General features: G+C 41.5%; 1 non-coding gene across 1 annotated transcript; it reads left to right on the top strand.

The window, feature by feature from the left end:
• Positions 1-15,194: 15,194 nt before the first annotated feature.
• On the top strand, positions 15,195-15,331 carry LOC114815836. The gene has a single exon (XR_003763638.1). It is a non-coding gene; the product is annotated as a small nucleolar RNA SNORA7 (small nucleolar RNA).
• Positions 15,332-15,546: the final 215 nt, after the last annotated feature.

The following is a 15,546-nucleotide window of genomic DNA, read 5'->3' as shown; positions in this document are numbered from 1 at the left end:
ATAGTGCACTGCGCACAGTAAGTGCTGACAATGGCCAGACAATAGATGCTGTTGGAGATAATGATGTTAGATACTTAAGGCCCCTGTCCTTTGCAACCCAACGGGCAAGACAAACAAAGGAAATTCTTCTTCACAGAGTGGCTTATCAACATTTGTTAATCACTTAGCACAAAGAACCTTACAAGGCACTAAGGAAAGGATAAGTGGTTTCTGGCTCACTGGGGACTGACAGTCTAAGGAGGGAGGGAGTCGATGACAGTCACACAAGGAAAAATACCTTAGAGGCAAGGTATCAATAGCAAGACCTGCAGTCCATTTCCATGGAAGAAAAGGCTTTTAGGGTCCTCCCAACAGGGCCATTCCAAATCCAAGTTAAAACTTTCTCAATGCCAGTGATGATCACGACTTGAGCAGACAAAAATGTGAATAGGTTTGCAACTGATTCACATTGATCCAGAAATAATAGGTCTATAATGGGTTGTGAGTGAAAAGTTTAAGGTAGAAGCTCCTTCTGGGCAGGGAATTGTGTCTACCAATTTTGTTATATTGTACTTTCCCAAATGTGCTAATGCCATGAGCAGTGTGCTCTAGTAGATAGTGCATGGTTGGAAGAGAGAATTATAATAATAATGGTATTTGTTAAGTGCTTAACTATGTGCCAGACACTGTATTTAGCTCGGGGGTGGATACAAGCAGGTTGGGTTGGACACAGTCCCTGTCCCAGGTGGGGCTCAGTCTCAATCTCCATTTTACAGGTGAGGTAACCAAGGCCCACAGAAGAAGTTATTTCCCCAGGGTTACATAGCAGACAAGTGGCAGAGCTGGGATTAGAACCCATGACCTTCCGACTCCCAGGTCCATGCTCTATCCACTACGCCTTGCCGTGGGAGCAATTACACAATATATGGTATATTCATCCCAAAAAACTAATAAATGGATGGGAAATGGCATTAAAATATCTTCAGAACATATTTCCATTATCTGTGTCTCCTGAAAAGGAAGATATACAAATTTCTTTTTCCCACACTGACCAAAGCAATTATTCTACCACAAGGAATTATTTTACTGAAGTGATATTGAGTACAGCAGCTCAAAGGCAGGATTACAAAACAAACAAAACTGAAGAAAAGAGGCACCCCTTATTCTTCCCAGGGGCTGCAACGGGGAATGAAATGCCAGAAGATTAGTTTTTCAGTTAAGCTATACAATTGCTCCTTCCTTAGCAGCAAAATGACAGTCATTTGGATTTACGAAGTGAATCCCGTTCAGCTCCCCATCACTTCCTTAAAATATCTGGTTGGAAATCGTGTCTCACTTCTCTCGTTCCACAACCCAGCCCACACACTTCACTCCTCTGGTGTTAACCTTCTCACTGTGTCTCAATTTCACCTGACTCGCTGCGGACTCCTACCCCACATCCTGGCCTGGAACGCTCTCCCTCCTCAAATCTGACAATTACTCTTCCCCCGCTTCAAAGCCTTATTGACAGTACATCTCCTTCAAGAGGCCTTCCCAGACTAAGGCCCACTTTTCCTCATCTTCCACTCCCTTCTGCATCACCCCAACTTGCTCTCTTTGCTCTTCCCCCCACTCTCAGCCCCACAGTTCTTATGTACATATCTGTTATTTTATTTATTTGTATGCCTGCCTCCCCCACTCTAGACTCTAATCCCACTGTGGGCAGAGAATGTGACTGTTTATTGCTGTATTGTACTCTCCCAAGTGCTTAGCACAGTGCTCTGCACACAGCACTTAATACAACTGAATGTATTATCACTTTTTCAGCTCGAACAAAGATTCTGTAATTGGTGTGTAAGACAAGGTCTTTAGTTTGTTTCAGTATTTGAAACAACTGAATAGTTATGGCTGACTGAAAACTTCCAGCCAGAGTTGGTTAGTTTAGGTAAGTATAGAACCTTATATCTATTCTAGAAGTGGACAGGAAGTGCTTAAGTAGAGAAGTGGAAGATGTAGTTAAAAAAAACCCACATCAAAACTTGGCCATTCATTTGGGAGAATCTGTCCAAATCTTGTGAGAATCTAGAAAATATATTACTAACAGAGTTCAACCCATTCATTAAGAGTTATAGTCAAATATATATGGGGATGTGGAGAAGGGCAGTGATATGTTTCAGCTGGCACTTAGAAAGCTGAGTTGGACGGTCAGATATGGGAAAGGAAAAAGACAGAAAGTTCCCTTTGTCAACTATAAAGGGAAAGTTAGGAAAAGTGTGAAAATCTGAGGGGAGTTACTTGAAATGGAGGCAAGGCAAAGACTCAAAAACAGTTTAGAGATCAAGACAAAATACAGATTTGAGAGACGTGCAGCTAGACGATGTCTCCAAGTCCAGTCCAGTCCTTTAATGTCATCATATCAATCCCTTGAGTATCTTATTTATGGGATTCAATAAACATTTAATGTCACAGACTAAATTCTGGGTTAGATACAAGATAATCAGATAAAACATACCCCCGTCTCTCCCAAGGCTCGCAATTTTAAAAGGTAGGAAAAGCAGATACTTGATCCCCAATTTGCAGACAAGGAAACTGAGGCACAGAGATGTTAAGTGAGTTGCCCAAAGACCCATTTGGCCAGTGGCAGAGCTGGGATTAGAGTTCAGGTCTCCTGACTACTAATCATTTACTTGTTCCACTAAGTCATTCTATTTGGCTGACATCTTCGGAAAACCATCTCTTTGTGAGATGTTAGATATGGTCCATTAATATCTTTTATATTTGCAAAACAGTTTGCTCTATCTATTAGCTATTCATCATGTAGTGCTGGAAAGTCACTTGGATGATCCCCACTTTAAACGGAGGTGAACCAAGCACTTAGGGGGCCTGCCCAAAGATCCTGAAAGCAAAATACAGAATTATGTGAAGCCTATCCCATAAACCTGAACGTCCACTTCTCTGTTAGTCCAATTGCTCTCTGAGACTATCATCTATTCTGGGTGGAGAAGAGTGGGCAGGATTAAATACAAGTACCTCTCATTCATTCAATTGTATTTATTGAGCACTTACTGTATGCAGAACACTGTACTAAGCACTTGGGAAAGTGCAATACAAGAGACATATTCCCTGCCCACAAGGAGTTTAGAGTCTAGAACCTCACTCGGCCTTACAATGTGTCCAGGGAGAATACCGCTACCTAGGAGATGGGCTGTTGTAGAAAAAAAATGGTTGTCCAGAGACAAACCTCACTTCTTTCCCCTCCCAAGAAGTCGGCCAGCAACGCAAGGTCACAGGCATTTATTTGTTAGTGGAATGTGTATTTTCAATAATATTAACAACCCCACTAGAGCCCACCCATGAAGGGTGAATGGAATTGAATCTCGCACTCCAACTTCCTTCACTGTCAGACTAAAGTAAGGACAGTTTATAAATACAGGTGTACTTCTGCCAGAATCATTCAAATGTTAGTGTAGTGCAAAGAACAGGGCATAATCTGTGTGTTTAATTTAGTAAAATAACCCAACTTCAAAGCAGTACATATGGCTTTAATACTACCAGAATGAAAGATTAAAGGAGTGATATGACTTAAAGAGCATCATTTTGAACATCCCACAGTCCACTTACAGGGGAGGACAACAACACTCCTCTTCCATTCCACATTTTACAGCTTCTGGAAACTAGAGGCGAGGGACACAGTCAGTCAGGAACACCATGACAGAGGGTATGGAGGGGATGGGGTAAATGTTTCCTAAGGCAGCAGGCAGAACCTTGGGAGGGGTGATCAAGGAGGGAGTTTAGAGTGGATCCCAAAGAAGCCAACCAATTAAAGCCAAATATGGGCCACCTAAGGAAATTCCAGAATAAGGCCAAAGGATTTCTCAGAGGTCTCTGGGGGTTTCGTAGAAGCTTGTGGTTCCATAGCTTCAGATAGCATTAAAAAAAAGAGTTAGGCACAAATAGCAGAAGGGCCACAGGCAGAAGAGGATGAAGCAACCAGTAACCTCCACATATTTATCCCAGTGCTCCTTCCCCTCATTACCAACTGGGGAAACACTCCATCAGAAGAGAAAGTTGGAGTATTCTCTTCATCTTCTTTTATGACTCTTTTCCTAACCTAGTTCACAACTCCAGAAGGTAGCTTCTTGACTGACCAAGATTTAGACCTACTGCAAAAGTTTTGCCTTGATACACATTTTGGGAAAATACAGTCTAGTTCAAATAAGAGACTGTCGGCTTTGTGGTCAGTGATTAACATGTGAGAAATGGCAAACATTCCCATTTTGCAGGCCTAGCAAAAGTTGTGGACAGAGCCATCGTGTTCCATATAAATATGTGAAGCCACTATTTATCTCATCTAATTTACACCAACATAAAGGGTTAGTCTTTACCAGGTATTCACAGATTGAAAATATTTTTCTTGACCAAAAGCTGATCTTGGCTGTTTTATTCAAGGGAAAAGCCTTTCCTAGGACAGAAAAAGCTTCTAGAAGAATCTATGATCCTACCCCCTCCCAGTCTCCGTTGCCTTTTCTTCTATTCATTTTGAAAACTAGCACAGTATGCCATTGTTTTCTTCATTAGGAACTACACTGAGAGCTTCAAGGAACATTCTTTACAGCTACAGACTTTTGAAAGTTCTTGTTTCACCATTTCTTTTCCTTTTATGAAGCAAACAAGAAACAGGCATTTCATGGCGGAGATCCACAGTGTAAATTAAAGCCACACCACACTCATAAGTTTCCAGATTCTATTTGGCTTGCTGACCAAACTGTCAAACTCAATTATTTTCATTCATTTACCTTTTGCTAAATAAAAATACCACCAAACTATTGGTCAGTTCTTTCACTATTATTCTTAAAAAGCAGAGTAAATTCTTTAGAGTGACCTCCCTAATTTTTTTTGTTTTGAAGATATGGTCTGTTTCCTACAGTAAAGATGTTGAAAACTAAGCTATGAGTACTGCAATTGTTTTTTAAGTAAGATTTTCAGAGGAGATAGGCAAGGGCTTGGACTGGATAAGCACCTCAAATGTTCCCAGCTCTTTGATCTTGAAAAGATCCAGACTAAAAACCTCCCCAAATGTCTCTTGAAAAGTTTCCATTATTTTGTTCAGAGACAGCCAATCCACATGAGCCACTTGGATCATGGTCTTCCTTGTCTCTCCCTCTTTTGATCCCTTCAGCTACTGCCAGAGTAGAGTCCAAAAGGTGTTCACTACACAGACACTCCCCTTCCCACCCCACCACCCCCACACAGCAGCTTGCTTGAGTTTCAATTAGGTTCAGCTTCAAGTAACTGGAATTCAGGATCAACTGAGCTCTGTGGAACAGTTTTGATTTTTCCACTCAGGCTCATCCTTCATAAAGTTTTTTTTGTGTGTGAAATGTGTCATGAACTGCAAAGTTTTCTGCTTTGACTAAGTCAGTGTACATGCTTTCTTCACTTGTAACACTACACATGTTCTATGAGTGATGGGCACCTGAAACTACATAGGACACTATAGGGGTCCTGCCTATGCCCTTAAATTTGAGAAAAACATCTATTGGTTTGGTTTTTCTTCCCCATTCTCCAAGTCAACACAGTAAGAGTAGAGAAGCAACCTGGACTAATAGAGCACAAGTTGGAGAGTCAGAATTCCAGCTCCACCACGTGTTTACTGTGTGACTTGGTCAAGGGACTTAACTTCTCTGTGCCTCAGTTACTTCATCTGTAAAATGGGGATTAAGACTGAGTCCCTGTGGGTCATGGACAATGTGCATCCTGATTAGCATATATTTACCCCAGGACTTAATACAGTGCCTGGTATTACAGTAAAACAGTTTTGTTTTTTTAAAAAAAAAGGAATAGCTATCTTAATGGCAAGTTTTTGGACCAACTGAAGAAGCTGCAATACTGTGTCAGGGCAAAGGAGGATAATGAGGAATGAGTTACATTAATCAATTCTGAAGCTAACCATGCCCCAAGGCTTCGGAATCCCTAACTTTTGATTTGAGAGCAGATGCTTGGCTCCGTGTTAAGGGCTGAGTTAAAGGTCTCTAGTCCTCTGGAGTACTTTAGTGAGAATAATGAACAAAATAATTATTATGTCTTTTTACAGTGCCTTGGGATGCTAATCAAGAAAGATGCACAAGCCATTCTGTTGGCCCCGATTTTCCCAGTGAAGAAGTAACCTACTACTTTTGCTGCAATATTTATTCTCTCAGGAGACTGGGACCACAGTTCATCCTTGGCTAGGGATTAACTAACACAGCTAGAGTAGTGACAGTTGGACAAAGGAGAACAGAGTCTGGAATTGATGCATAGAGGCCCCTTAATAGCTAGTGTTATATGGCCCTGAAAATCTTGACAGCCTTGAGATACCACTTTTCATGAGATGTTACTTCATTTTGTTTCCCTCCAAAAATTTTGCCTCCATCTCACCACACAACCGCTGCTTGGATATCCTATTATTCTCCATTCTATCTCGCATGCAGTTGAGCAGAACTACAAATTGCCTTTCTGAAAGTTTTGCTACAGTTTTGCTATTCTTTAAGTAGGGGATCCAGAAGGCACAGGTTTAGACATTTGGTCATACCACTTTTTTTGTGCTATTTGTTATGTACTTACTATGTGCCAGGCACTGTACTATGTGCTGGGGAGATAAGCTAATTAGGTTAGCCACTGCCCATGTCCTACAGGCAGGGCACAGTCTTAATTGCCATTTTACCAATGAGGTAATTGAGGCACAGAGAAATTTAGTCACTTGCTCAAGGTCACACAGCAGACAAGTGGCAGAGTCAGGATTAGAATCCAGGCCTTTCTGACTCCCAGGCCTGTGGTCTATCCAAGAGACCACACTGCTTCACTTTCTCTTTTAAAATGACATCACCATGTTATACAGCACACGTACACATAGCGCATAAAAGCATCAACTACAACATTGCAGCAGTTTCTCTACCCCATCATATCCACTCCTTTTATCAAGCAATAGCATTTGCTGAGCATCTATGGGGTGCAAAGTATTGTTCTAAGCAATTGGGAGAGTAAAGGAGAATTCAGAGACATAATCCTTGCCTTCAAGGTGCTTACAGCCTAGTGAGGGCCACAGACTCTTAGTAGTTGAGTTCATGGGATATACACATAAATGGCATAGTAACCCAAATGGCCCATAGTAACTTAAGTCCTTAGGTTGCCCACAAGGGCTGAAGTGGCAGTTTGGTGATTTAAAGTGGGAGATTGAGTCCTCAGGGAAGGCCTCCCGGAAGAGATTTGGGAAGCAGTGTGACCTATGGGCACACAGGCCTGGAAGTCAGAGAATATAGGTTCTATTTCTGCTTCCTCTATTACTTGTAGCTATCTACCCTAGTGCTAAATACCAGCCACTATTATTCTTAAAGTGTTTACTGTGTGCACAGCCCTGTAGTAAACACTTGGGACAATAGGATAGAATTGGTAGACAAAAAACCCTGCCTTCAGTGAACTTTCACTCTTAGCATCAGAACCAGAAGTCTGAATTTTAAAAAGTAAAGATTTCTACTTACCTTCTGGCTCTCTTTAGGTTCTGATGAGTGCCTATTTTTTATCATGTCTATGAAGCCTGACGTATTTATGTAGTAATTGCTTAATATCACAGTTACTATCAGGTAACGTTAGAAGGGCTTTGAAGATGAAGAGAGCTGTGGTCAGTCATCTATAAAGGAGAAGGGAGTTCCAGGCAAGGGACAGGGTGTGATAATAGGTCAGCAGGGAAGGGGATAAGAACAGGGGTCTGAGAGACACCAATTTACTCACTCCCATCCTTCGACCTCCTTGATAAGAGCAGTGGTAGGACCATCTTTGAGAAGGACAGCAGTATCTGCTTAGAGAAAAGAGGTCCTGCTACCCAGCACCATGAGACAATGGCTCACATGGGTTAGTCTGAAGCCAACACTGGACAGTAACATGAAGGAATTGCTCAAGAAAACTGATGTGATGATATTTATGAAGTCCAGGTTTCACAAGTATGCCCTTGTGTGTGTTATCAACTAACCCCACAATGAGGAGGTTGTTATTAATGCAGTTAGGAATAGCATATGGACCAAAAATAATTTAAACACTTCGTTTTGGTAATAGCACTAATTTTAGAAAGAAAGATTATTTAGGCAGACAATGCAAGGGGTAGAAGAAGATTATTTATAACATATGCTTTCCATTTCATAACTACTTATTGATAATCAAAACTGCTTGTTAAAACCCTTAGAGATCCATCATCCGCAGAGGCTGGGGAATTATTTTTCAAGTCGTTAGCAGCAGTCCGTTTTCATTTAGATTATATTTAAAAGCAGTACATTTAGAGATGCCCTTTAGAATAAAATCAAATTGAAAATTGGGACCCAATCATATTGGGGTTTTTAGGCAAATCTTTTCATGAACGCTATTAATAGGAGCTTCTCTGTGCAATCCCACTCATCAGCCCAGTGGCATAGAGAATGAAAATCAAACAAGAATATCCACATGGAATCTGGAATCCATACTCAGTGTACGGAGGCCATCCAATCTTCAGACCCTCAGATGAACTTGGTTGGAGAAAAAAGGAGGGTGGTGCAGAAGGGGAGAGGGAGGAAAATCCATCTTGTTACATCAATATAAGAAATCCCTCTTAGAGCAGGAGGCAGCACTGGCTGAACTGGGAAAGTGTTGGCTAATTTCCACTTTCCTAATTTATCCCCAGAGCTCCTATCATTCACGGCAGGGGCTCCAAGACCTGCTGACTCCCACACCAGGTTGCTTTCCCATGAAGTCCAAAACAAAGAAAGTATTTGCATCCCAACAATTCAGACATTGGGCACATGAGAAGAAAAATTGATTCCCCAGGGAGCAAGTTTTTCTCTCCTCATGGCCTCTTCTGGGGGGAAAAAAAAGGCTAAACAGCTGCCTCCTGATGCAGGCTTGCATCTAACAGCTGGCATTCAAAGGAACTGCCCGTGGCCATACAGGAGGCCAGAGGAACAAGAGGGGAAGAGAGAGAAAGGAGAAAGGGAGATGTTTCTAATACTCAATTCCCTCCTCCAGTGCATATTGGAGAAAACAGTATTTGCACCAAGACATCCAAAGGGATTGCTCTACCACATCATAGTCCCTGATTTCCTGAAAGTCCAAACCTAATTTCAGGGATGAATGTGGGACTGAATTCCTGAAATAACTAGATTAAGATTTCTCCTTAGTCCAGTTCAGTGACTAAAATAATCCACACCCGTTTTTTGCAAGCACCCAGTCCCACTAATGATTTCTGAAAGCAAAACGGCCAAAAGGGTTCACTGCATTTCTGAAACTTTAAAGTTCCAGAAATCTGCCTAAGCAAACCAGAGGGGATAGCTGTGGGGGCCTGGAAGCTAGTATTGAGGAGTTTGGTGTGGGGGGGAGGGGAGAGTAAGTGGGACCTACTGCAAGGAAAACACCTTTACTAGGGGCATCCTTCCTTTTAACCCAAGCATTTGCAGTTGGCCAAAAGGACTGTTTCTTGCATCCCTTAATGCCCAAGGCAGTGGGATTCAGCAGGACGTGGGTTCTCATCTCAGTTCCCCCACTTGTCAATTGTGTGACTTTGTGCAAGTCACTTAACTTCTCTGTGTTCATTACCACATCTGTACAATGGAGATTAATGATGTGAGCCCCAGAAGGGACAAAGACTGGGTTCAACGCCATTAACTTGTACCTTCCCCAGTGCTTAGAAAGGTGCTCGACAGAGAATAAGCACTTTGAATACCGTTATCAACATTGTGGGCAGGGAATATGACTTTTTTTGTGTTGGACTTTGCCAAGCACTTAGTAGAGTGCTCTGCACACAGTAAGTGCTCAGTAAATGACTGAATGAATTACTATTATTAACACCACTTCCCCTCTCTTATTCCCTTCTTTCCTGAGCAGCCATATCCATTCACTCACAGTTGTTATTCCAGAAACATAGTTGGAATCCCAGGACAGCTCTTCCACTTCTGTTGGTTTCCATCACATTCTCTGCACAATGTATTCATTCAATCACATTTATTGAGCACTTAATGTGTACAAAGGTCAGTATTAAGTGCCTGGGAGAGTACGATATAACAACAGACACATTCCCACCGTGTCTGTGTGATACATACATTTCTGGAAGCCATTGATAACCCCTTGTAGAACCTTTATCACTCACATGAATTTTTCTAGGTCCCTTCTCAATATCTAGAACAGTAGAAACTTCTCTTACCTTTAGGTATTGACTATCCATCCTGAAGGAGTCACCATCTTCATTTCTCTAATGTGTAGTCTCACCTGGAATAAAAGCAATCCCTTCCTATAAAACCAGAACATACAGTTTCCAACCTCTAATCCCAACAAGGGCTTCTGAGAGGAAGTATTTTTTTTCCTCTTAATGGCTGTGGTTTGTCTCTTGAAGTCTTCAGGTCTCAGCTGGGTGATTCATTTGTGCATACTGGCTACAGCTGAGATGATTGCCAATTGACTTTGGAGTGAGCCAACAGCCATACAGATAGAAGAGTCTTCACAGCCTGGACCATCTCTGACAGAGAAGAAACCGGTTGAAGACCGTGATCCTTTGTCAGACATGGTCCAGGCTCTGAAGACTCTTCTATCTGTATGGAAGATTTTTAATGAGCAGATTTTAGAAGCCAGGTGCAAAGAGTGACATTTAATATCTGACTGCCTTTTTCACTATTGTCAAAGAAGCCACAGTCAGCTGGCACTCACAGAGAAAGCAGTTTGGAAATCTTCTTGGGGGTCTGTTGGATGACTTGCACTTTCCTGGAACAGATCGGAGAGGTGTCACAGAGTTATTTTAATCCCGACCCGCCTAAGTATTTTGGCCTGCACTCCGTTCCCACATTTGTATACATATTGTTTGAACTGGTTTCTCCCCCAACCTACAGTTCATCTTAATGTCTGTCCCCTATTAGAGTGTAAAATCTCTGAATGCAGTTACTGATCTAATTCCTCTATTGCACACTCCCAAGAGCATAGAACAGTGCTCTGCACAGAGTAAATAATAAATATGACTGATTGAGTGGAAAGTGAAGCTGGCTGCTAAGGTATTTGTCTCAAAGTTATCATTCTAGTGCCTATTGTTATTGAACACTCTAGTGGCTGGTGAAGAAAGCTTCACAAATAGAGTAAAACATGGCTTTTTTTTAATCGCATTTGTTAAGTGCTTACTATGACCCCGGCAGTGTACTAAGTACTGGAGTAGATGCAAGTTAATCAGGTTGAATATGGAGCTTCCGGTCTTAATCCCCGTTTCACAAATGAGAGAACAGATGCACGCAGAAGTGAAGTGACTTGCCAACCAAGGTCACACAGCAGAAAAGTGGCAGAGTCAGGAATAGAACCCAGGTCCTCTGACTCCCAGGCCCATGCTTTATCCACTAGCCCATGCTGCTTTTCTGGTTCCTGCCTTCTACTAATTAATTAATCCTATTCTCTAGGTAAGGTAAACAAGGATTAAGCAGTCTAGAATCTCTATATCTCCTGAAGCTTTTCCTGCCCAAGAATCTGCCCAAAAGAATTATGGTTATACTGGCTTGCACTCTTTTTCTCCCTTCTCTATCAGTCATTTTCCTGCTGAAACATGTACCAAATTGAGCAAAGGGAATTTTACCTCAAACCCAGCCATAACCCCTTTATGGTTTGACCCAGTTCCTATGCCAGTATCTGAGTCTTTTGCAAAGCCTTCCATTAAAATGTGTTGCAGCAAATATTTCACCTCAGGACAATGAGAGTAAATTGTCTGGTTTACTGCTTTGTTTAATTGCAATATTTGCGGTATTTCTTAAGAACTTACTATGTTCCAAGCACTATACTAAGTGTAAAGGCAGATACAGTAGATCAATCAACTCAGATAGGATACAGTCTCTATTCCACATAGAGCTCCCAGGCTAAGTAGGAGAGAGATCAATTATTTGAATCCCATTTTACAGATAAGGAAACTGATGCAAAGAGAAATGAAGTAACATGCCCAACTTAAACCAATCTCTGAACTTTCTAGGATCCCATTTAAGAAACCTTATATGGTTCTCAGGAGGAACCCTACTTGAGAATTGAAATGAGGTGGAAGGGAGCACTGAGTGTGTAGGCTTATGCAAATTAGATGTGCAAAAAAAATAATCTGGTGGAGCAAACCATTTTCCAAAACTTATCTACAAGCCTGAGGAAGACATGTGTAAATAAACACGTGTGGCCCTCCAAACTTTTTCTTGTACCAGAACGTGGCCCTTAAGAAAATCTCAAAGGAAACTTTTGCAAGGTAAATTGGACAAATTTGACAAGGCTTTCACAGCTCTGGGCATCCTCAAAAACTATAAAAGTACCCCGAAACCTTCCTCCTGTTTCTGTTGGAGCCTCAGCAAACTGAATCACATGGGAAGTTCTGTATAAAGCACATATGATATACAATGCAGACCTGAAGACATGGGAAGTTGGCTGTAAAATAATGTTTGGGTATTTCTGCTTATTCCCTGTAGTAACTGTGTCCAACTTCCTTTTGAAATTGGAACTTATTTCCTTTTCCCCTTTCACTCTCTGCACATCAACAACTCCCTGACCTTTTCTTGACTTTTCAAAGCTGCAGTCTTTTAGACTCATTCTGCATTGCCTGCTCAGCTTAAAAGAAAGCTTTGAAATTCATATAGAAGTATGTCAGACATTCCCTCTAAGTGTCTAGATCTAAAGAAATTCATGGCATAAATATTATGTAATTCAATGAAATTAGACATTTTTCAAAGAAAGCTATTTTCTGGATTATTTAAATCCTTTGAAAATTCCAGACATTGAAGCAGACTACTGATCACATACATATATACTTATGTGTACGTAATTGCATGTATATATTAATTAAATTCTACTGAATTTTAGGCTAGGCTGTCCATCATACATAGGAGTTAATGCATGGGGTTTTGACACACATGAAATGTCAATACACGAATCCACATATAAAGGCAGTCAGTGGAGTGGAAAGTACAATAGAAATGAATGACTAGAACCACAAAGTAAAGTTCACATGCCACCTTCATTATAAATCTATGAGAGCATGAGGCTCCAGTGGTTTGGACTTGCCAGATGCTGGATTTAACTAACTCCATATGTGCGCCTTCAAGATTCAGCTTTCCAGTATTTTACACATCAAGTCAGAGAGTAGGAGCCAGAGAATATCTGAAATGATTCACTGTGGGAATTGTTCTTTCTTAAAACCTATTTGTATTTGACAGACTGGAAGGATGGGGAGAGAGCTATTGCCCCTTGGCTGTTGAACTATAGAAACAATGTCATTTATTGGGTTGTAATTAGTGCAGCGGTTTAAGAAAAGCTTCTTACATAAAGAATTGGCAAGGTGGTTATATGCATGGGGGAACATTCATTTCTTTGTAGGATAGAAGATGCCTTTCTTTCGTCCTGCACTTTGAATGTAATTCACACCCCTGAGATCTGAAAAGAAGAGACAATGTGCTTGATTTCTAAGACGCCAAAAGTGTGTCTTGTTTAAAAAGCATGTGATGAGGTCAAGCCCGAACTATCCAAAGAGACACAGCTCTGTGAAGCCCTGTTCATCAATGTTTACAGGGCGCCTGGGCTTAGGTTTCCCATAGTGGGGGCAACTCATAAACTTCAGTTAGAAAAACAGATAAAAAGCATGAGGTGGTTAGGGTTAGAAGGAGAGAAAGGAAAGGAACTTATTCAACAAAGCAGGGAGAAGACACATGAAGTTCAAAAGGAAATGGTACAAGCAACTAATGAAGAGAGATTAGGATGAGGGTGGTATGTTCCCAGGACCCTAGGCAGGTCACCAATCTGGCAGCTGAATTTTGTACATGTGGTAATTTGAGCTGAGTGAATACAGAAAACACAGCTGATGGAGCAGAAGTTCTCTCAGAAAGTGGGGGAGAAACTCTAAAGTTACAGCAGCCTCAAAACTGTGACTTTAGCCCAGAAAGTCACTCTAGAGAAATGTTATGTATCAGCTAAACTACATTAAAACTAAAGCAGCATGATCCAGTGGAAAAAGCATGGGCCTAGGAGTCAGAAGACCTGGGTTCTAATCCCAGTTTCTACACTTATCTGCTGTGTGACCTTGAACAAGTTACTTAAGTGACTTCGCAGCGTGGCTCAGTGGAAAGAGCACGGGCTTTGGAGTCAGGGCTCATGAGTTCAAATCCCAGCTCTGCCACTTGTCGGCTGTGTGACTGTGGGCAAGTCACTTAACTTCTCTGTGCCTCAGTTCCCTCATCTGTAAAATGGGGATTAAGACTGTGAGCCCCACGTGGGACAACCTGATTCCCCTTTGTCTACCCCAGCGCTTAGAACAGTGCTCGGCACATAGTAAGCGCTTAACAAATACCAACATTATTATTATTATTCATCTGTAAACTGGTGATTAAGATTGTGAGCCTTGTGTGATACAGGGACTTTGTGCAAATTGATAAGCTTGTATCTACTCCAATGCTTGAAACATGCTTGGCACATAGTAAGCACTTAAACACCATTTTAAAAAATACCCTAAAAAAGCCTCAGGCTTGCTGTTTTGAGATTTGGCTAATGAGTCTAACGTACATGCTTTCAAACAATTTCATTACTGACCCAACTGGACTTGTACTTACTTCTCTTCTTTACCTCCTGGACCTACATCTTGCCCTCTTCACTTAAACCAATGTGATACGTGTCTGCAAGGAATAATGGATGGAATTTTTGAAACTCAGAAGCTTCACAAAAATCATTTCTATGGTAATTATTTGCCATTCACTACATTTTTGGCAAATTCCTTTTAGGAAGAGAAAGGATTCACCATATAAACTCTTTTTCCTACAGGGATTGATTGTGGACTTTCAGGGACTGATTGTGGGATTTTCAGAATAATATCAACTGTTCCAGTTGCTCATCCCACTTATTCTAGGCCCCAGCTCTGTCTTTAGACAACACTTGCTTCAACTGTGAGCCCTGTATGGAACAGGGACTGTGCCCAACCTGATCATCTTGTATCGACCCCAGAGGTAAGTACAGTGCTTGCCACATACTGAGCACTTAGTGGACAACACAGTTAATATTACAATTATTAAATGTGACTCTAAAATATAGGGTATCTGTTAACAACATAAAGGAAGGTAGGATGCAACATTCAAGAGATGATTCTTGTCTCCAAGGATAGAACAGGACAGATATGCAGGGAGGAGATGTGTGGGACAGAAGGCGGGTGACGAGGTTGCGGTGAGATAGAGGGATTTCAAAGTTGGTGAGATTATATACCCCTGTCAGGGTCACACCTGGAGAGTTTCTAGTACTCTACTAGTCTCGGCTACAGGAGGGAGAGTCAAGCAGAGGCCTAACCATTCCATTCCTAGCTTGGGCAGTGGCTAGTGATGGAAGGCAATTTGTTACAAGTCATAACTCACCTATCTGGGCAGCAGCGGCACGGGAGAGAGTCGAGGGCGGAGACTCGAGTTTACTGCGCGGAAGATGGCAATGGTAAACCAATTCCGTATTTTTACCAAGAAAACTCTATGGATCCACTACCAGAACAATTGCAGATGGGAGAGATGTGTCCGTGATGTCACTATGGGTCGGAAACGACTCGATGGCATAAGACAAGACAAGAGA

This window comes from Ornithorhynchus anatinus, chromosome 12 (genome assembly GCF_004115215.2).
Source record: "Ornithorhynchus anatinus isolate Pmale09 chromosome 12, mOrnAna1.pri.v4, whole genome shotgun sequence".
Classification (NCBI taxonomy): domain Eukaryota; kingdom Metazoa; phylum Chordata; class Mammalia; order Monotremata; family Ornithorhynchidae; genus Ornithorhynchus; species Ornithorhynchus anatinus.
Note: the sequence above shows the minus strand (reverse complement) of the source record. Positions and strands in the feature narration are given on the sequence as shown.